Source organism: Phyllostomus hastatus, unplaced genomic scaffold, assembly GCF_019186645.2.
Source record: "Phyllostomus hastatus isolate PE091 unplaced genomic scaffold, TTU_PhHast_1.1 phas_scaffold_46, whole genome shotgun sequence".
In the NCBI taxonomy this organism is placed as follows: Eukaryota; Metazoa; Chordata; class Mammalia; order Chiroptera; family Phyllostomidae; genus Phyllostomus; species Phyllostomus hastatus.
The window spans coordinates 33,034,170-33,055,784 of NW_025334032.1; the positions used below are offsets into that span (position 1 = coordinate 33,034,170).

The following is a 21,615-nucleotide window of genomic DNA, read 5'->3' on the forward strand; positions in this document are numbered from 1 at the left end:
GAATAGTCTATTTACTTAAAGAGTTCCTCTTCAATGGAAAAGCAAGTGCCAAAAATATCAGCCCAGCCCTCAATGGCTCTGCTGATTCTGACTAGTTTCGTGGTTGTGCAGTTCCCTTGGCCAAGCTAATTTTTTAAAATTAGTATGAGGTGTGAACACTGGAAATGCCAAAGAGGAAAAATAAAATCAAACAATGTGATTGCATTATAATTCAAATCTGTCCATTACCTAGGCAAGAGAATGCAATTGTGGTTTTTATTTTTTAAAAAAGAAAGAAAAAAGAAAATGAATAAGGAGGAGGATGCATTTACATAAAAGAAATACATAGATTTTGCTTCAAAAGAAATTAGTAAAAAATGTTTTATACTATAATACATTGTGGGAATAAATTCTGAAAAACAGGTCTAAAAATTGAGTAAATACTTAACTATGACACATAGCAATAGTTGCTTTAAGGAAGCACATCCAAACTTGGTATTTTATAAAAATGATTACAATGTTAAAAAGGAAGTATCTGCAGAGATTTATACTTATTCTATGGAGGTTGATCTTTTATTTGAACATCTCTGTTATTTAGCAAGTACTTTTTTGGCAACACATTATTTACTTCTTTTGAATATCCCATCAATAAAATAAAGGATGTGATCCAATCACAAAAGAAAAATAATTTTTTTTCTAAACAGGAAAGGATATCTGCATATAATTGCTATGTTTTTTGTTGTTAGATTTTCAAACACCCGTTTTCTTGCCACCTTTTCACACTCATCTTCCTTTATCTACGTGGGACCACGGCCACTTTCACCTGAGCCCCAGGGTTCCGAGCACACCCAGCATGCTCAGGCCTTTTTCCATTGCCTGTGCTAGTTTTTCTGAGTAGAGCGGTACCTGCAATCTGGAAGAGTCTTAGTCATCATCAAACATCTAGAATAAGAAGCAGCTCCTTGGTGCAAACTTCCCTGACTTCTCCAAGAAGAATGAATTATTCTCATCGTTATGCTTCTATCAACTTTTCAACTATATTTTTGATTTACAAGGCTCAGAAATAGATAAATAAAAATGTATTTTAATCTGCTATATTTTTATATTCTCTATAGATTACTAGAGGATTTCAATGAAATAGAGGTTAGAGACATAGTATAAATATATGTAAACACACATACCAGCTCATTTAATTCATAATAATAAATGACTATTAATTACCATGAAGTGTCATATTTATAGTGCTTGCTATGCTATTAAAAATGTGTGATTGACACAAACAGATTAATTAATATAGGACTATAAAGGACATATGTTAAAATTTTACATACCTGACAGCTAACTTATCAAATCTATAGGATATTTTATGTGCATAGATCAGATAATATTTGGTAATAGTGTCCAAGTGTATTCATATACTAAAGTGTACCCCAGTTATTCCATAGAAAAAAAATTGAAAACAAACTTTGTATTTATTAATTAAGGAAACACTCGTTGGTAATCTATGAGCAAGGTACTGTGCACAGCAAAACACTGGACATTCAAACAGGAATAATGTGGACCCCTTGCCCTCAAAGAGTTCTCAGTGCAGGAGGTAGACAGGGTAAGAACAGATAAATGCAGCATCGAGGAACAGGGATTAAGATGGAGGTAAGTACAAGGTATAGTGAGGGTGCAAAGATAACAGTAGCCAACTCTACATGGGGAAGTCAAAGAAGGTGTCCCGTGGTGTGTGGAAGTTCCCTCAGAAAATGAGAGGAGAAGGACTTAACAGGAAGAGGAAAGGGTGTGTACAAAGCAGTTGAAAACGATGGCCCATTCAGGGACCTGACTACAGTTAAGGATGACTGAAGTATGTGGCAAGAGTGGGAAGAAATTGGGAGATGGCCCCAACTGGGTGGTTCTGGTGGTTAGAGGGTCGTCCTTCCTGATATGCCAAGGCCAGGGTTGCAAGTTTGATCCCCAGTCAGGACACCTACAAGAATCAACCAATGAGTGCATAAATAAGTGGAATAGCAAATCGATCTCTCTCTCTTTCCCCCTTTAAAATCAATCAATAAAAAAAAGAGAAATCAGAAGATGGTGCTTAGAGGACAGAGATCAGATTTATAAAGGACTCTGATGCCAGGAAAGCTCTCTGGACTTTTCTTGTGGGGAGGAACTGGGGACTGAGAGAGGAAGCAGAGACCCGAGGCTGGGCTTACGGTCAGGAACTAAGGGAGAAAACACTTCAGCATTTCTTTGATGTCTCATATGGGTCTCTAGACAAATTCTAATTCCATGTACACTTAATAATTCTATGCATTATGTCATTTTACAGATTGATTGAAATATATAGTATTGAAAAGGATAATACTACATTTCAAGATTTATTTTTTAGTTGAATCACTACACATACTAAATGTTTATACCTGACAGAGATATAAAAATAAGACATTATATGTGTGTGTGTGGGGGTTAGTCTGTCCTGAAAAAGTCCAGCCATTGTTGATATAATGAGAATGGTTTGTGCGACATTGATGTAACCTGGCAGCCAAGGAGAGTGGACTGGAATGTACAGCTTGAACAATGATGACTTCACTGTATTAGTCATTGCGGGTGATAGATGCCACTATGTGACCATGTGCACTGTGTGGCCACCATATTCAACAGGGCTGAGCAAATAAAGCAAAGAATCTGTATCAGATTTTGCATCAGGCTAGAATATTCCTCCATAGAAACTATTCAGATGATTCAGAAGGTTGCAGCTATAAGCAACTGGTGACTGGAAGCTTCATCAAACAATGCACCAATTCATGCATCATGTCTCACACAGAATTTCTGGCAAAACACCAAATTACTCAAATGACTCAGTGCCCCCTACAGCCCAGACTTGGTACCCTGTGATTTCTGGCTTTTCTCAAAACTAAAATCACCTTTAAAAGAGAAGAGATTTCAGACCATCGATAAGATTCAGGAAAACACAATGGGGCTGCTGATGATGATTCCAACAAAGGGTTTTGCAGAGTGTTCTGAGCAGTGGAAGAGATACTGGGAGAACTGCGTGAGGTACCAAAGAGCCTACTTTGGAGGGGACTGAGGTATCGTAGTCCTATGTACAATGTTTCTTGTATCTTGTATCTTCTTCAATAAATGTCTCTATTTTTTATATTGAATGGCTAGATACTTTCTGGACAGCTATATGTATACATTAAATTTGTTATATATAAAACCAAAATAAGGCATACCAAGGCAGGTGTTATTAGCAGTTATAACTAAGTGATATGAGACAGCACAGAAATCTTGTTAAGTAGCATTCTGTATCCTGAATACACATTTAGAATTTGAATAAATAACTCCAGGCTTACTAAATCAGATATGGAGAGCTGTTCTGAAGCTGTTGCTATATTTGAATTCATCTGGGGAATTGTGTTATAATGGGTCAAGAAAATGATGGTATGTTTTCTGCGTGTACATAAAACTTTCACAAATACTCTTGTAAATTAATGAAATAAGACAAGCTTCTTGTAGCATACAACATTTATATTTATATATTATCTGAGCTTCTTGGATATTTAAATAAAGTAAAGAAAATCTAAGGAAAGTAAATGATAAACCACATGCAATTCATTTATAAAAGTCTCACTTATTGCATGTAGAAACTGTACTCAACATTTGGAAAATATAACTCAATATTCAACATTAATGTTATCAACAGAAGAGAAATAGAAACTTAAAAATAGCGAAACCCCAAAGAATCTTTCACATTTTCCATTTTGACATGTAATTTTTCAAACCTTACAATCCTTTAATATAGCTATTTATATTCTATTTCCTTCCTAAATTTAACTTTGCTTTTCCCATATGAGACTCAAGATGCTGACCTATAAAATAAAAAGAAACTCCTAAGTATATAGTATGGAAATGATAGAGGTTCGTGATGCAGTAGGCCATTATTCAGACTGAAAATAAACTGATTTTCTTTAAGAAGAAATCTTTTTTAAAGATATTATGTGCCGGGTTGGCCTGCTCGCTCTTCCCCCATTCCATAAGAGCTGAACTAAGTTCTGGAGTTCGGAATCCATCTTACCCATTGGTAGAAGAGTTATTTTCAATAATCTCCAATCTACCTCTGATTTAATACAGCTGCACTGATGTCTTGATCCCTCTAAATGGAAATGCTTATCTATTCTAGAAACCAGAAGCCACTTCATATACTTTGAGGCCTGGGGCCCCATCTTATTCCCAACACCCTACTTCTGAGGAATGAAATTTTGCCTCTGAACTCCAGCCTGCTGCCAACGGACATTCCTTACACAGAGGGTTTCGGGCCTGCCCAAATGGATCTCGGCTTGCCATCTGCTCAGGGACTCCCCATCACCACACTCTGCCTGTTTCGCTCCTCTCATTAGTTCTTGGAGTTCTGACAATGTTGAATTTTACCCAAGTCCTGCAGTCCTGGAAAACTGTGCAAGTGACAAAATCTTCTCACCCTCTGGATTCCAAGAAATGGCAAAGGGACATCCTTCCCCATACAATTATCGTAGGACTCATGGGTGCTCTTGTTTATCTGTGGCAAGGCCTGGCACGCATCCTGCAAGTGTCCTCTCTTTGCCTCATAAACGAGTAGCTGATCCATCGGAACAAAATGCTTGTTAACTAAACTTTAGCCTAGATGCTCTTCTTCCCCTAGACTCCTGCTCTTGGTCCATCCCCATCTCAGCCAGTGTGTGACCCTTCACAGCCCCTCTGGACAGCAGGCTTGACCTCAGAGTAAACCAGTCTGTGACCAACTGCCCATCACCCACCAACATCCCTCACTCGCTTCTCCAAACCTCGCCCCTTCAAGTCTTGCTTACTTCTCCTGGTACAAGAAAACCTCTTTGGCCTAACCCTTGACATGCTCTCAGATCTCATGGTTGGGGCAATCTCCTATTACAGGAGACTCTTGCCCTTGTCTGGCAATAGTCCTTTAGAACAAAGTCTCTCCTTAGTTGAGTTCCAGTTTTCAAATACGCACACTCCAGGAAGCTTTCTGCCTGTGTGACTCAACGGCTGGACTCTTTCCACTTGCCGAGGGTACTTTGTGCCTCCCTCCCTCTCACTGCACCCACTGGGGCACACACCCACACAGCCACCCTCATACAGCTCCCTGAACCCTTCCGAGCTTTCTTTCAAAGCATTACAGGGGAGTCTTCACACCATAAAGGATTATATCGGCTTTCTCATCTCAAAACCCATCCAATTCATAATATCTTTTAGTAGTCAGAATCTAGACAGCGACATCCAAGTTGTTTTTCATCTAATATTCTTCCAAGATGCCCACATTTCATTTCCACAAAATGTCCTTTCATCTCATACATCCAGAATAGAAGCCTTAGAGATTTTAAAGAATTTGTCAGAAACTCACAGGTAAGGAGAAGAATTATATTATTCAAAAAAGGGCTTCTTATTACTTGAGAAAAGAGCTTGATCACAAGCTATTCATAGGGACACCGTTTAATGTAAGACTAGAAAAACATAAATGTCATAATACTGAGTTTTGGTGCATTCAGAGATGTGTTTTGTTAATGAATCACAGTTCTTCCTTCCATTCTTTGTGACAACACATAGATTCAGTGTCAGTCCCTTTGTGGAAGATGCTATGCATCAGGTGGCATGGGAAGGAACGTACATGGGACTGGGTGCCGCTCTGTGTGTGTCCTCTGCCTTCAAATGGCCACAACAGGAACCTGCCTTGTGAAGTGGGATAGATAGGCTTTCACATATGCATAGATAGATAGATACACATACATATTAGTAATCTCAGTATTTCAAAAATGACACTAGTGATGCATACTGTGTAACTCAATAGGCCAAATGGTACGAGTTGTTCTTTCCTTCTCATCATTATAAAACATCCTAGTCTGGATGATTTATGGTGTTGCCTGAAATGAATTTGAGGCCTTTCTTTATCAGGAGGTTTTGGAAATTCCTGAAAGTGTCGTATCTAACCAGATACTTTGTTCTTAATGCTTCTAAAGTTTCCTGGAGAGCCAAGAACAGGAGGCCCATGCTTCTGGCTGTGATTGGTGGGGAAACACCATGGAGCATTTCATCATTATAAGGGCTACACTTCAGAGTAATCTGCTTAACCAGAAGGACTCTGGACACAAATCTGTAAGCTCAGCACTTTGCACAGAGCTCACACACCCAGCCTGCTCAAATTAGAGCAAAGGATGATATGGTGAACGCAGTTAAAAAAAAAACATGCAAATAGAAAAAAAAGTTAATACACACATAATTACTGAGAGTGTTATAATTCTGTAGCAAACAGAATTCCTGAAAACAAAATGGTCTCTATCATCTCTAGACACATCCTACAGTGCGCTAAACTGTATTAAGCTAAATAGTTTCTGAAAATGTTTCTCATTTCAGGTTGACAGTCACCTTTTAAAAGAAATACCATGTTTTTTTGGGACCATAAGATGCACCTAGGTTTTAGAAGAGGAAAATAGGGAAAAAATTTTGAAGCAAAGAATGTGATAAAATATTTAATAACATAAATAACATAATATTTCACCAATGTAAATGTAAACAGAACTCAACAGCAGCATTAACAACCATTATTCCTTCCAAATTGTGGGTGTGTGTGTCTTATAGTCCAAAAAATACAGTATTTGTCTGCAGTTAAATTACATCATTATTTAATTTATTTCAATCCCTTTTGCTGTCTGTTACTTCAAGAATAAATAATATAATGTGGGTATGATGACTTTGATAGAAATATTTTCTACCACTATTAAATATTATAAATAATTACAAATTGTAAGCAGTGATTATATTCCAAAATTATGCACACTGCCTAAGATTATATCTTATTATGTTTTCTGAATATTTATCACCTAGATCTACAGCATGGATCTGAATAATAAAGTAATTACTAACTCCATCAAGTTGAAGATAGTGTTTGTTACCTAATGTTTCTTAACACATTCTCTCTGTTTTACAGTCACTGACTGAGCACTCACGTTGTGTGAACCACTGTGTGGGATGTGGTGTTTACAGAAGAGCAAACTGGGCAGCTTGCTCTTTCATAAGGGAGTCACCTGTTCTTCCTCAGAATGTGATGAATAAGGAAGCTTAGGAAGCTTCAAGATGGACATCCAAAGATTTGAAAATGTGCTCATTGTAAATAGTAGTGATAGGTTATTACCTAGTGACTTAAAATAAGCAATGTGCCTCAGAGAGTTCCAAATATATCTTATATGTACAACCCAATAACATTTTATTCACGAGTCTAAATAAAGTGAAATCAGAAATAGTCTGGGTCTTTTTTACTCTTAACTGAAGGAAACCTTGATTCCTGGAAGACTGGTAAGTATTTACATGAGTATTGCACTCTAGTTTTTATTGGCTAGTGGAATAAACATAAGACACATTCTTTAACCTAAAGCAAAATTTTCATCAATAAATGGCTTCTTCCTAGTTAAAGAACAGGTCTGCACCCTCTCGTTGGAGCCAGCTTTGTTCATACACGTCACCAAAGGCCTTGGTCCTGCCTACCCCACAAAGCCACCCATGAAACTGGCATGGGGAGTGGCTAAAAACATCTTGGGAAGAGTGAATACAGTTTTGGTGGGGGTGAAAGTTATTTCTCAACCTCAGAGAACTGCTTGCTCCTTATCTTTATCCTTAATCTTTCTTATTTTATGACAAGACATTAACTTGATGTTAGTTACTAATCAAGTCTTTTTTATTTGTAAGAGAGCAAGGAATTTAACATCTTCCAGCCACTCCCTAAAAAAAAATGACTAATTGTAAGTTATCCACCACATTGATAAAGGCATAAAAAAGCCCCTCAAAAGCATTCCTTTTGCTTAAATGAAGCTGTTACCTCAGTTGATTCTAAGTCATTTTGCCATTATTTTTTCATAACAGATTCTTTCAACACAGCCATTTATTTAGCAAGAATCGTGCACATGTGGGCACAATTAAAGAAAGGAAGACACTCAAGGAAATCATAGCTGGGAAAGAAAGGTCACATTGGATGCTCCATGGTCCCCATACCATCAGCACCATCATCATTTACGTCCCTATAGATAGATACTGTGTATGAGATACTGGTCTGCCCAGACACACATGGCCAAAGAGACAGGTCCCATCTAACTACGGAGTCTTGCACCGTACTCTCCTCTTCAACCAAGTCTTCCTGTTCTTGCAGCTCACATACCACATGATGAGGTTGCAGGGGATGGATGGAGGGAGATAGAATGAAGAGTTTATATAAATGGGAAACAGGACATCTGAAATTAGATTTTTAAATGGCCATTTTAATCCAATTATGCTAATTTACAGGAGTAGTGTAGGTTTCTTCTCCATTGGTGGCTCAGACTAACAGTCCAACCCATAATAGTCTTTCTCTGACAGTGACTTTTTTCACAGATGTTGTAAATATGAGCTAAGTGGTGTATTTGGTGAGTTTGGGGAGCCAATTGTTAAAAATTCACAAATTTGGGATGCCACTCATTGAACTATTGACTGCTCAGAAACAGTCAGGGTGGGTATTTACACCATGGAGGTCAGCACGGACACTAGAGGTCGGGGCTTCGTTTTTTAGATTCTATTCCCTTCTTTTCTTTCTCTCCTTTCCTTCCTTCCTTCCTACCTGCTTTCCTTCCTTCCTTCCTTCCTTCCTTCCTTCCTTCCTTCCTTCCTTCCTTCCTTCCTTTTTCCTTTCTTCCTTTCTTCCTTTTTTATTTGGAGAGCTTGTTTGCCAAAATACTACACACAGCCCCTTATAAAACTCTGATACAAAAAAATAAGAGTATTCCCAATGCTCCTAATTCCTTAATATCTACCCATGATGTGCATTCACATTTTCTTTCCAAACTTTTTCCATATGTCTTTTATCAAGTCTACTTAGTATTTTCAATTTAGTGTTTAAAATTTCATTAGCCATTTTGTTAATAAGCATATCTTAAAAGGTCCATGAATTTGAAGATCAAGCCAGGTCCTCTGTATCTATACGCTCTGTGATTTTACAGCCATTGTTGAAATCCCTTCTCAGCCTTGGTCTTCTCAGACAGAAAAAACCTATTTATTTTAGACTTCCCCTCCATCACCACTCTTTTTAGGCACTCTTCTCTGGAGCCTTCCCAGTTCATTCTCTACTCAAAGGCGGCAATCAGAGCCGTTCGCAGCATCTCACGTGCAGGGGAAAGAAAATCTACAACACAACCACAGAAGAATGATACCATTCACTCTCTTATCCTCAATGATGAGTAATGTCCCCATTTATTTATTTATTTATTTACTTATCTATTTTTAATCCTCACCCCAGGGTATGTTTATTGATTTTAGATAGAGAAGGAGAGAGAGGGAGAAGGAGGGAGAAGAAGAGGGAGAGAAAGAGAGCCAGTGCCTCTGAGCCAAGGTGAGTAATGCCCTTCATTTTAACAACAGCAAGAGCAAAACAAAACATCGGGCTTTAAAACAAACAAAGATGAAAAAAAAATCAGATCATATCCAAAGCACTTAGTCTTTGAAGTTTATATTTGCTCTGAGCAGAAAAAGAACCTAATTAGATTTTTAATTTTAGATTCATGAAAAATCAGTGTTAATATCAAAGCGTGGACACCACTTAATAATTCTCCTTTTCTAATTTTCTAGTGAAGTTTATTTGATGCAGTGAACCTACTTTTAGGCGTCTTTGATTTTCTGTTATTTAACACTACCAATGAATATAAAAGCATTCTGGAAAATTAATAACATTATCAATATCAGATGCCAGCTTTATCTTTCAAGTATATGCTGATCAACATCTATAATATACCTAATTAAGGCTGATGACTGAGGCCAATTAATTCTGTATTCTGCCTTTTTAAGACTATTCCATCAATATTTAAACATCTTTTTAGAATCAAACATTATTATCTCTGTCACACTTTCCATTACAGTAAATTTTTTTTCTAATATCCACTGGAAAACCTTCATTTCCATATCAACACCAACTCTAACAGGACTACGATATTTAAAGAGAGCTGAGCAATAGGAACACTGGATCTTGTGTTTTTTTTACTTCCAATAATTTGATTTTTTTTCATTTTTTTATTATTGTTCAAGCACAGTTGTCTCCATTTCTCCCCCACCACTCCACCCCCACCCCCATCCATCCCTACCTCCCACCCTCGATCCTACCCCACTTGGGCTTTGACTATGTGTCCTTTATACCTTCAAATGCAAACTAAATTACATGATCAAAAAACTACCAGAAAATCTAAGGTAAGTTATATACCTTAAGCTAAGGCAGGTTCATGAATAATCATCCTCCTCAAGCAAACGTTTTTCCTTAACTAAGCAGTGGAAAGGTCTCTGTAATTGTACTGAAAATCCATTTTTTTCTTTTGAATAAAGAAATCCTTTCAATTTTAGGATGTGACTTTAAGTAAGCTTTGAAGAACTCTCATACCAGCATGCACCCATATGAATGTGGAAGATTTAAGGACAAGCAGCTAATCCTACATAATCCACGTAGTCACCAAAAAAGTCCAAGTCAGAGTGTTCAAGTTCTTTTCTATGAAATGCTTGTGTTGGACAAAATGTTAGACATGAGATTTCAGAAATTTAGAAAATGTAACAGAACGTGGGTATTTTTGGAGCTCTTAATGTATAAATACACTGTTTGAATCTCTAAGTAGGGAATACAGTATGCAGTGTTTCCCAAAGACATTTAAATATAAAACAGTTCATTCTGAACATTTTGTTTCTGAGAAACAACACTTTTTAAGGAATGTTGTTTTGAACTGCAGTTATTGTACGAGTTTGCCGCTGCTTTGCTTGCAGCCTTGCTCTTTAATTGCTGGATCAGAGCGACTTGGGTTCGTTGAGACATCCTGCTCTCCACGGGCTGCCCACATCCGGCTGCCCACAGCGGGCAAGCAGAGCAAAAATCAAGCGCAAGTTTAGTTCTTGATTTTTCACTCTTTCCACATGGTAGACAAATTATGGTTTTAAGCATTCAATTTACTGTTTATATTTTTGTGCTATTAAGAGGATCGATATATTTCCCTAAAGGCTGATATTATATTTCTGATAAGATTTTCCACCTAAAACATTGCCGAACAGTTTCAGGCAAACAATTCAGAAACATCAGAGTTGCTTACATTGGACGATTTTAGCTGATTTTGCATTTTAATCTGGTTTTTCATTTGAAAAGAGAGTTATAAAATGACGTTAAATTTAAAACGGCATTCCATCATTCTTTCGTTCACATTTTTTCAGCAAAGGAAGGAAACAAAGTCACCTGGTCAAAAATATTCAGTATTGTATTAAAATGGCTAGAGATCTGTATATTCAGGTTTCTAAACATTTACCCACTCTGGTAGATGGAGCTAAATTTGTGGGAGGAAATGTTATTTTGTCTTCATAGCATAGGTGGTAGACCTCTACAAATTCTGGTGGCCTTTACTAATTGTGGCTCTGTATTCCCATCAGGGCAGGTAAATGTGTCAAACAATGTTCAGGTTACACACAGTACCGTGCTTAGTCCCACTATGCTTGGTTCATGCTTATTGAAACATTCTTGATGGGCAGTTTTGATGGGTAGCTTCCAACTAGCAATGAGTTGATTGTATGGTTCAATGCTTCACACCGTTTGGGAGGGTATCCCCATGACTGGGGGCTCCCTGTGCCCTCCTATGGATATTAGCTCCCCACCCCAGCACATTAGGCCACAAGTACCATCTCACTGGTGACTTATTTGTGATGAGAGGTAGGGTGGTGGTGGCTGGAGCAGGCCTCCCAGCTTAGAAATATTTAATTCCATGTGTCTCAGAAGGAAGAACTAAATAAAGACTCGCTGAACTGAAGTGTAAGGGATGGAGCTCAAAATTTAAAAGGAAGTCTGAATCACGTAATGAGAAATTGCCAATTAGACGAATCAAAGAGTTTGTATCAACTCCATTGATTTATCTATTTTTAAACAGACGGGTACTTACTGCTGAATTCAAGCACTACCTGGGTTAAGCATTTCGCTTTTTATATAGATTTCTCTAAATTTTCTTTTCCTCCCTGACAAATTGTGTAAATTAATATCAATATAAACAGGCCGGAAAAACGAAGGTCTTTGCTGAGGTCTTGGCAGCCTGCCAGTTCCTGCCAGTAAATATTACTAAAGAATCAGCATCAAAACCGAGTTCCTCTAGCAATTTCAGTAATAACATTTTCTGAACATAGTTCATGTCCTAATGCTTTCAAAATTCTCTAGAGAAAGGGCTAGGGACACGAGCATTTATCAACCGTGGGAGAGGGAGGGTATGTCTAGGGGACTATTTTTAAGCCTCAAGACACTGGTTTTGTAGAATTTATGTTAGGGATCAATACACAAATTTTCTAAAGATGCTGTTATTCACACTTTTTATAAGATCAATTATCCATTTCAAAAGCGTCTTTATTATTGTGATGGCTAAAGCTTTTTTATTCTTAGAGATAGCCTACAAAAGATGTCGCAGTCACTGAAGTTGCCCCATGTCACGTCACATTACTATTGTATACCTTATGCTATGCTAAAGCAGGTCACATTATAAACTGTTTGTACCTCTACTCTATGTAAATATGGGTGAGTATGCACACTGGTTATAGAGCTTATTTAAGAATCATAAATAATGTGAATACTATAATGGTTAAAAGGGGCTTTAAAATCAGTCTTGGGCTTAAGTCCTTTGTGACCTTGGGTAAATTCAACCTTAGCACCCTCATCCATCTATCAGAGTCAAGCGAAAGCTTTCTCCCTTGGGGATTAAGTGAGATAACATACATTAAAAAGCTTAGCTCATGTTAACAATTCAACAAACATTAACTGCAAATTAATAATACCAGCAAAAACAAAACTCATCTGAACTGTTTATCCTTCATACCTTCTCCCTGTCCTACAATGATTTTATATTTGTTTACATTTTTGTTTAATAATTGTGTGATTCATTTCTCCACCTATGTTTTCTGCTTCTCTGCTGGGTTCAGAGTGCTTTCCTAAATCAGATGGCAATTTATCTATTATCCATCATGACAGCTCAGTCACCCGGCTCGATCCATCCTTATTTCAAAAATCCATTCATTTCTGCCTTCTCATGATAGCCTCTGCGGAACTGAGAACTGTGGAAATGGAGACAAATACACCTGTGCAGTCTTGGCGGCAACAAGTTGCGCGTACCTGCAGGAGTGATGATCACTGTCAAATTAACGAGTAACTGTACGCGCCAGGGGCTCGCAGCTACACTCTGTCCCTTGGGAGACTGGGATGGCATACACGTTATGTACTAAAGTTAACCCTGGCTCTGTCTTCAGTTTCTGCTCACACTTTCCGCCTGATCTCATTTTTTGGGTTTATTTAATTTTCACCTTGTGGTATAATCTTACATTTAAATTTTTTCCCTATTGTATTTTATGCCACACACACACTGAGGAATTATCAATTAATTCATTTGAGACTCCAGGCAGTTTAATAACTTGCCTTTTCTATACCACCCATACAGTGTAGACTGGGGGTGAGGGGGGATGCTGTGGAAATGAACCCAGTTAGGTCCGACCTCACAGCTCACGTTTTCTGGCAGGGCCTGTTGCTTCCACACTAACTTTGTATCACGATGAGGCATGTGGACATAGATATACATTCTTAGGGCTTGCACAACATAACATGCATGACCTGGAATTTGGGAAACACAGAGCAACTTACAGCCCATCCACACCTTGAAAAGATGTCTACGTGTCGGTGGTTAGCCGAGGCTTCCTACAGCTGCGAAACAGGGGAAGCTTTTAGGGAGTAACTGTACTCACAATGACGACACACGAAAGTGTGATCTGAGTGCCTAGCTGGGGGCATTTCTTCAAAGGCCCCATTCAAGAAGGCCTCAGACAAAGTGAGAGCCTCAGGGAAGAGACAGGGGACAGCCCCAGGCGGGGTGCTGATGCACCCAGGGAGCTCCGTTGGAGGGCCCTGGCGACAGAGTTTCTGGGGCGCTCAGAAATGCTCCCACAAGAGGAACAGCTGACCTTGCCCTGCTACCGAATCTGGAAGGAGAGAGAACCTCTGATTCAGAAGTTTGGGGTGAGCTTCCCATTGGAATGGGCATATTTATTACACATACATGAGATTATCCTTTTGACCAAGAGACTAGAGGGTTTTTCATCACCTACGAGTAAGCAGGTGGGTTCTGGGGTCTAAGTGCATATCGAGGATCGGGAAAGAATTTACCCCAGGGAGAGTTTGGATAGCGGGGCGGGATGAATGCTGCTTCTGCGTTCACTCTGCGAAGTTCTGCTCCTTCAACTCTCCAATAATGTTATATTACATTCCCTATAGGATGTGGTACCTTATTATTTATTTAACATAAGGTGGAGCCTGTAAAATGAGGAGCAGCTAGAGCCTAAAGAATTTTCCTTTCAAATTGTTTTAATTCAGAATAATGTGCCACGCAGGTAGCAGACCGAATCCGGGACCAGGCCCTAGCCCTGCCCTGCACACCACAGACCTGGGTAAGAGGTTTCAGGAAAACCATCACTGGGAAAATGTTACGTTTTTTCTTACCCATTATGCTTTTTTATTTGAAACAGTTTTACTGCATATTACGATATATTACATTGCAAGTTATCCTATAGTTGTAGATCAGGTCTTGTCGTAGAGTATCTAATGGTGATTTCTTTGTCTTTACAGTTGCTAAGGAACCGCCTTTCACAGCCATGGCCGTCTAGGAGCGGGCACAACGTCAGAAGAATGATGACAGCTGGTGGTAAAGCCGTAAGTCGTGGACGTTGGAAGTAAGGAAAACAATCATGGGACTGGCTGCTGCACCGTAACACAAAGCCTGGTTCTCCACTTAAACGAATGCTCCATCAGGGCAGAGACCATATGTGTTGATTCAGCTTCCTACCCTCCACCTGGCACAACTCTAGCACATAGTAGGATTATGAAAGTGTCTGTTGGAGGAATAAAAGGGCTTCTTCTCACTAGTACTCAAAGGCAGAATGGTTTCTCCAAGGTTCAAGCAAGGGAACTGTCTTAGGAAAAGAAATAAAATGCCTTTCAGAGAAATACAAATGGAAGTTTCGCATTTATAATATCTTCATTCTCTAGTTTTCCAAAGTTTATGGATAATAGCCACATTTTCAGAAGGTAGTTAGCAGTTCCCCTTTAATCTTATTTCTGATAAATGACTCCTTTCAGAAAACCACGCCTTATGAAAATGAGAGTACAAAGAAAAAGCATTGGTAGATTTAATAAGTTTGAGACTTGAAGAGTTAACACATGCCTTTGGGTTTAGTTTTTCCATTTTTTAAAGTAAGTTAGCATTTCCTCATAGCCTGGTCATTGTCATTGTTTATGAGGCTGCGGTCATTCTTGTTTATATGTCTGTGGTCATTACCTTCACATACCAAAATATCTGTTTCAATTCTGCTTTCTGAATCAAGTACAACATCAGTTTCTGGCATTTTTTTTAAAGTTGATGTAATGAATTGCTGATTTATAATCAGATAAGTTGAACTTTATAAATGATGTCACAGGTTTTGGAAGAGGGCTAGACTTAAAACATTGATTTCTAGGTGTTTGATCATATATCTCTTAGTTATACATTGAATATTTTTAACAAGACTCTGAAGCTTCTTTCACTACTTTTCATCTCAGGATTACATAGAATTGTTTTGTGTCTCAAATATTAACTTGTTCCACAGTATAATGAAGGTATTCAGGGTACCAGGTTTAAAAGTGGTCCTACAATTTGTTTTTGGAAATACTCTTTATTTTAGCAGGTTTCATGTTGAAAAAGATGTATTTACTTTCCATTGTCTCTAGTGAGAGCAACAATACTTAGGGAGAGACACTAATTTTAATTAATTTCTACCTCACATTTTCTAGGGTACTATATCAAATGTTGTAATTAAGTCCCGATACCTCCCAGCTGTTTCTTACATTCCCTTCATGCACTATGTAATTTTATAAACAATAGAAATCAAGTTTGTCCAGCGAAATAAACTGCTGTAATTTTTAGCCCTAAATTCTTTTCCTCTGAGCACTTGAAGGTTTTTTTCCTTTTCTTCTCACTTGATTACATAGAGCCACTAGCCATCTTTTGATCAGAGGACCCTATTCCCCAAGCGCTGATGTATTTCCTCAGTTCTGCTGGCTTCTCTGTGAACATTTGTACTAATTCTTTACTAAGTTGGAATTCAGACATGCTCATTATATCTTCTGTTCTCTGCCTTCATTGGACTGACTATTAAATTAGGACCAATAGTTAAACTACTCTATTTTTTGGACCATAAGACACACCTATGTTTTAGAGGAGGAAAATAGGAAAAAAAATTTTGAAGCAAAAAATGAGGTAAAATATTTAATAACATCAATAACATAATACTTCACCAATGTAAATGTACACAGAACTCAACAGCAGCATTAACAACCATTATTCCTCCTAAATTTAGGGGGAAAGAGTGCATCTTATAGTCCAAAGAATATGGTAATTGAAAGCATCACAAAAATTAAAATGTTGTTTTGATAGGAAACTCATCAGGGAGCTGGAGAGCTGTCCTATCAGACACGCCCTGTGATGCCGGCATGAGGCAATGAGCTCTGGGCCACTGGCCGCTTGGGAAGCCCAGACCTACCAGGTGGACAGATTTGAGCAAGCAGTCAAGCCACTTAATACTTCTGGACTCCTCCTGTCTTCTTGTATGTAGAAGGGGGGACATAATATCAGCCTTTTAGACTGATACGCAGAAGAGGTAAAATATTTCAAGACCGTGGCACAGGAATTCCTGTTAATCATAGAAGATTAAACATGTTTTTATCTCATCTGCCTCCCCGGAACCAGAATAAAATGACAGTAAAGGGAAAATAATTGTATAACTACCACAAGGGCAATGAGAGTAAGGGGGGTGGTTAACAGCCCACAAAAGATGTCAGATAATGAGGGAAGGCAGAGTAACTAGAAATGAAGATCAATAATTCTGAGTTATTCCAAATAAATTGCTAAAATGAACATAGAAAACTAAGCAAATAAAAAAGACAAGTATTAACTGCAGGAAAAAAACTGTGCAAAAATGAAATATAGTCAAAGCATATAATAACTCAAATTTATACACTGCTTATAAAGATAGAATGATGTAAATACTCACTATACAGTTTTATCTGAAAGGGATATAAATTTATATGTAGAGATTAGGAATGTAAAAGAAATGAATTCTAATCAATTATTTAGGGAAGTAAATTTGTAAAAAAATCAAGAACTAGTAGTACAAGAAGTAGATACAGTTGTGTGGTTTTGTTTTCCATATATGAAGGTGATACTAAAAGAAATCTCTAATCGAGTTGACAGTAATCTCCAGGGAATGAGTGGAACAAACAATGACTCATTTGCATTACAATTCTTATATTGCTCTTTTTCTTTCAAATTATGTATGAATTATTTAGGCAAATATAATTTGATAATAGAATCTAATAGATATATGATACTGTCTCTGAAGTATTCATCAATATTAGCTAATAAACCCCTGAATGATATTTATTAGCATCCTAATAAATACCATTTGCTTAGGTTACCATTAATTTAATATTATTAAGTTAAAATTATATAGCATACAAAGAAATGCAATTAGTCATCTCCTAACTCAATCCCTAACATCAAGTCTCATGAAAATAAAATGCCACGTGTCCTTAATGTAGCTTACTTTCCAAGCTCTGAAAACTGAAACACATTGTCAGTGTATTTGGTCTAGATCATCTTGAAGCTGTCTTCCAATTCTTAGATCTAAAATAGTATCAAAATTAAAAATATGTTTATTGTTAATAATCTAAACAGTATACCTAGTGCATTCCTATCATTGGAAGTATAATAGTGTAAAACCTGAATTATCTAAAACCTTTGAGAACCAGAATTCACCTTCAACACACCCTCTCTTCCTCACCCCCAACCCACCTCCATCCTTGAGAGAAAGAGAGAGAGAGAGAGAGAGAGAGAGAGGAAGGAGAGGGAAGGAAGGAAGGAAGGAAGGAAGGAAGGAAGGAAGGGAATGAAGGAAAGGAAAGGAAGATGTGTTTCATTTGGTTAATGTTGTGATATTCTACTTGAGCTGGATGGGGGAACCTCTCAAGACCCAGGCTTGAGGGAAAGCTTTCCATGGGAGGTTGGTTCATGGCCAGACGTGTCTGCATGAATGGGTGCAATCCCTGAAGTGGGAAGGCTCTTTGGAGGGAAGGAACTCGTGCTCCTGGAAAGGCACTTTGATGTGAGGGGCAGAGACACTAAAGAAGGATTTTTTTTCTTACATTTTTCCATGTGATATGCAATGTAAACATTTACCTCTGAATGCTCTGGACAAACTTTACTGGATGTACATTATTTATCATTCATGGTAGAATTTGACCTGCTTTTCTGGGATCATGGCAAAGCGTCAGTCAAGTCTTGCCTTCTGAGTAGGAAACCCCAAATGCCCAGTTTGGTCGCACAGTCCAAATTTTTACATCTACTGCCCTGGTGTCAGTATGGATAGAGCTGCCTTTTATTCTCAGAAGGGGGGAAGATTGATGATAAACCATAAAGTCAACTATAAAGGCAAAGGCTAGGGAAGAGAAAACACAGCCCACAAAAGACTATGTGAGAAAAATATTTTCCACTCGGTTAATAATTTCACTCAATAAGGACTTTTCTAAAGTGAAATACATGCATTGATGCCTTTTTAATAAAATGAACAAAAAACTTACCCTGTCCTTGATGGCTTTAGTCAAAAATTGGGGTGACAATTGTGGGGATATGCTGAGAATTTGATGAACATTATGTTGATACAGCACACTGGTCCTAATAGCTTCATTGGTGGCTAATGAACTTCATTGTGGAGAAAGAAAAGTCGCCTTGACTCAACCTGATTTTTGCTCCTTTGCCTCCTTCACATGAAAGGGAGTTACGTGTGCAGCTGTGTCACTATATGGCGTCCTGGGTGTCAGAGCATGACTACATTTCTCCCTAATTAATTAGCAAATCAAAGGCGAAAACAGTCTTTTCCAGAGTGATAAAAATTACAAGAACGTGTGCTCCCTCTGGTCCTCAGTATGCTCTGTCTAGTAATCATCAATTATTTTCCATGGTTAGTACAACTCCTGAATTTATTGTATTTTTTATTTATTACACTTATTGAGATTACATTGGTTAATAAGATTACATAGATTTAAAGTATATGTTTTTAGGATACATGGTCTGTATTTGCACTGTGTGCCCACCATCCACAGGCAAACCATCTTCCATCACCATGAACATGACCCCCTTTGCCTTTTATTATCCCCCACCTCCTTGCCTCTGTAACCCACCATACTATTGTCTGTATCTATGAGTTTTTGTTTGTTTGTTTTTCTTGCTTATCCATCTGTTGCTTCCAGTTTTATATTCCACATATGAGTGACATCACATTTGATAAGATACAACATTCATTTTAATTAAAACAGTCAATAAAATGGTAATAGAAGGAAAGTATCTCAATGTAACAAAGGGCGTATGTGACAAACCCTCAGCTAATATCACACTCAATGGTGAAAAACTGGAGGGTTTTCCTCTAAGATCAGGAATAAGAGAAGGATGCCCACTCTCACCACTCTCATTCAACTTAGTACTTGAAGTCCTAGCCAGAGCAATCAAGCAAGAAAAGGAAATAAAAAGAATCCAAACTGGGAATGGAGGAGTAAAAGTGACAGTTTGCAGATGACATGATTCTTTATAGAGAAAACCATAAAGAGTCCACCAAAATTTTCTACTGTATTTTTGAGTCTTACTTGCACTATGATTAAAAGGTGAGAAGACAGAAGATGCTTCCCGTTTCAAGAGTTCACTGGGTGACACTGATCCCGTTTTCCAAACATGCCTGGATGCTTGGCCTGTCACTGAGTTTCAGACAAACGCTAATGCAGAAACTGAATACTGGATGTCACTGCAAGATTAAACTCCAACATGTTTAAACTCCAGGAAGGAGTGACTCATATAATACTTGTTCCACAGGCTGTCCACATCATCCAAGATTTGACTGAAAGAACATGGAATATGACTGCACCAGCACTGACACCAGGAGAATTCCTGACCGCATATCACAGACTCACTGCTGTGTGAACTCAAGCAAAGAAAATCAAGGGCCAGCACACTGCACAGAATCTGCCCTCCAGGGAAAGCTGACACAAGAGAAAATTCTAGAGGCCTCTGTTAATCCTCCCTGTTTTGCAGAAGCGAGTACTAGAGATGAGGACTGCTCTCTGAGCTGCAGGTCGGACGCTCTGCAGGCCAGTTCGGGCTGGGGAGAAGCAACTGTTTTTTGCTTTTCATTGTTCACTAAACCACCAGTTAACAGTAGTGATGTCCAAAGGATAGCCACCGTTCCTTAAAGAGAGGAGCTCTGGGAGGGAAAGTAGATCCCAGAGTCAGAGCCCACATGTTTCAACGAACTGGTCACCAACTTAATGCAACTGAAAAACAGAGGGTAGGCGTGTAGTATTACAGGCACACAAAACAGACAGCTAACGAGACTTCTCACCACTGTGCCCAGGCAGCAGAAGAGTCCACACAATTATTTGGACCTAGCATCAACGTAGTGGTTGCAAAATACTTGAGTGAAAAGCATAAAAAGTCTCCGATAGCCCTGCTTTTCACATGTTTCCAGGCCCCAAGCGCTCTGACTCTATTTAATATGCTCTGGCCAGTCCTTCTGCCTTAAGGATAAGATTTTAAATGCACATTAAACAACAGTGAAATATCACTTTCCACTTACATCATTGCTGGGCCTAAAAACATCGACAACAGCCTGCTTGGATGGGGTGTGAGGGGGTCAGGCCCCCTTAGAGACTGCTAGACTACTGGTAGAATAATCAGCTGCAAAAAAAAAAAACTCTTCTTGGAGGAGAGCTTGGTGAATCTGTTTTCAAATGCAAATGCATGTTCACTGACCCAGCAATTCCGCTGCTAAAGATATACACTAATAACCAGATGAGTGCTCAAAGATATAGTACAAGGATATTCTATTGATAATGGAGAGTAATTAGAAACAAACAAAAAAAGTGCATCAATAGGGATCTGGAAACATCATGAGACAGCACACAAAGAAATACAGTGTAGTCATTAAAAATAATTGTATACATCTATATTTAGTTATGTGAGGAAAATCGGCAGTGTGTTCTCAAGTGAGAAAAGCAAGCTACAAACAGCCATCTTTGGAAAATCCTCATTGAGAAAAAGTCTGACAGGCTCTTCACCAAAATATATGTGGTTGTTATCCTAGCCTGTAGATTTATGTGTGATTTTCAATTTCCTCTTGACAAAATTATGTACTGTCTGGATATTTAATAAGGAAGCTGTATTGCTTTTATAATTTTAAAACATAGATAATTTTTACAATTCATATATAGGTTTTAAACAATCTGCACTGTCCTTCCTTGGACATTGACAAACCCCAAACAGCTTTTGTACAAAATCTGATTTTTATACATTTTCTGATAAGCAAATATTTTGAAAATTTCATGGACGTGTAAAAACTCCACTTTAAAGCCTCAAATGATCTGTCTAAACAGCAGTGTTTATGTAACTTTTTGTTTGCATTTGTCCATTACTTTCTAAAACAGTGAAATCAGGAAGGGAACATACTAATAAAGTTAAG

The 21,615-nt window shown here is 38.1% G+C and overlaps 1 protein-coding gene across 1 annotated transcript in view; it reads right to left on the bottom strand.

Annotated features, from left to right (window-relative positions):
- Positions 1-21,615, bottom strand: part of SGCZ (sarcoglycan zeta) — a 664,156-nt gene that overhangs the window by 572,550 nt on the left and 69,991 nt on the right. The window lies entirely within an intron of this gene.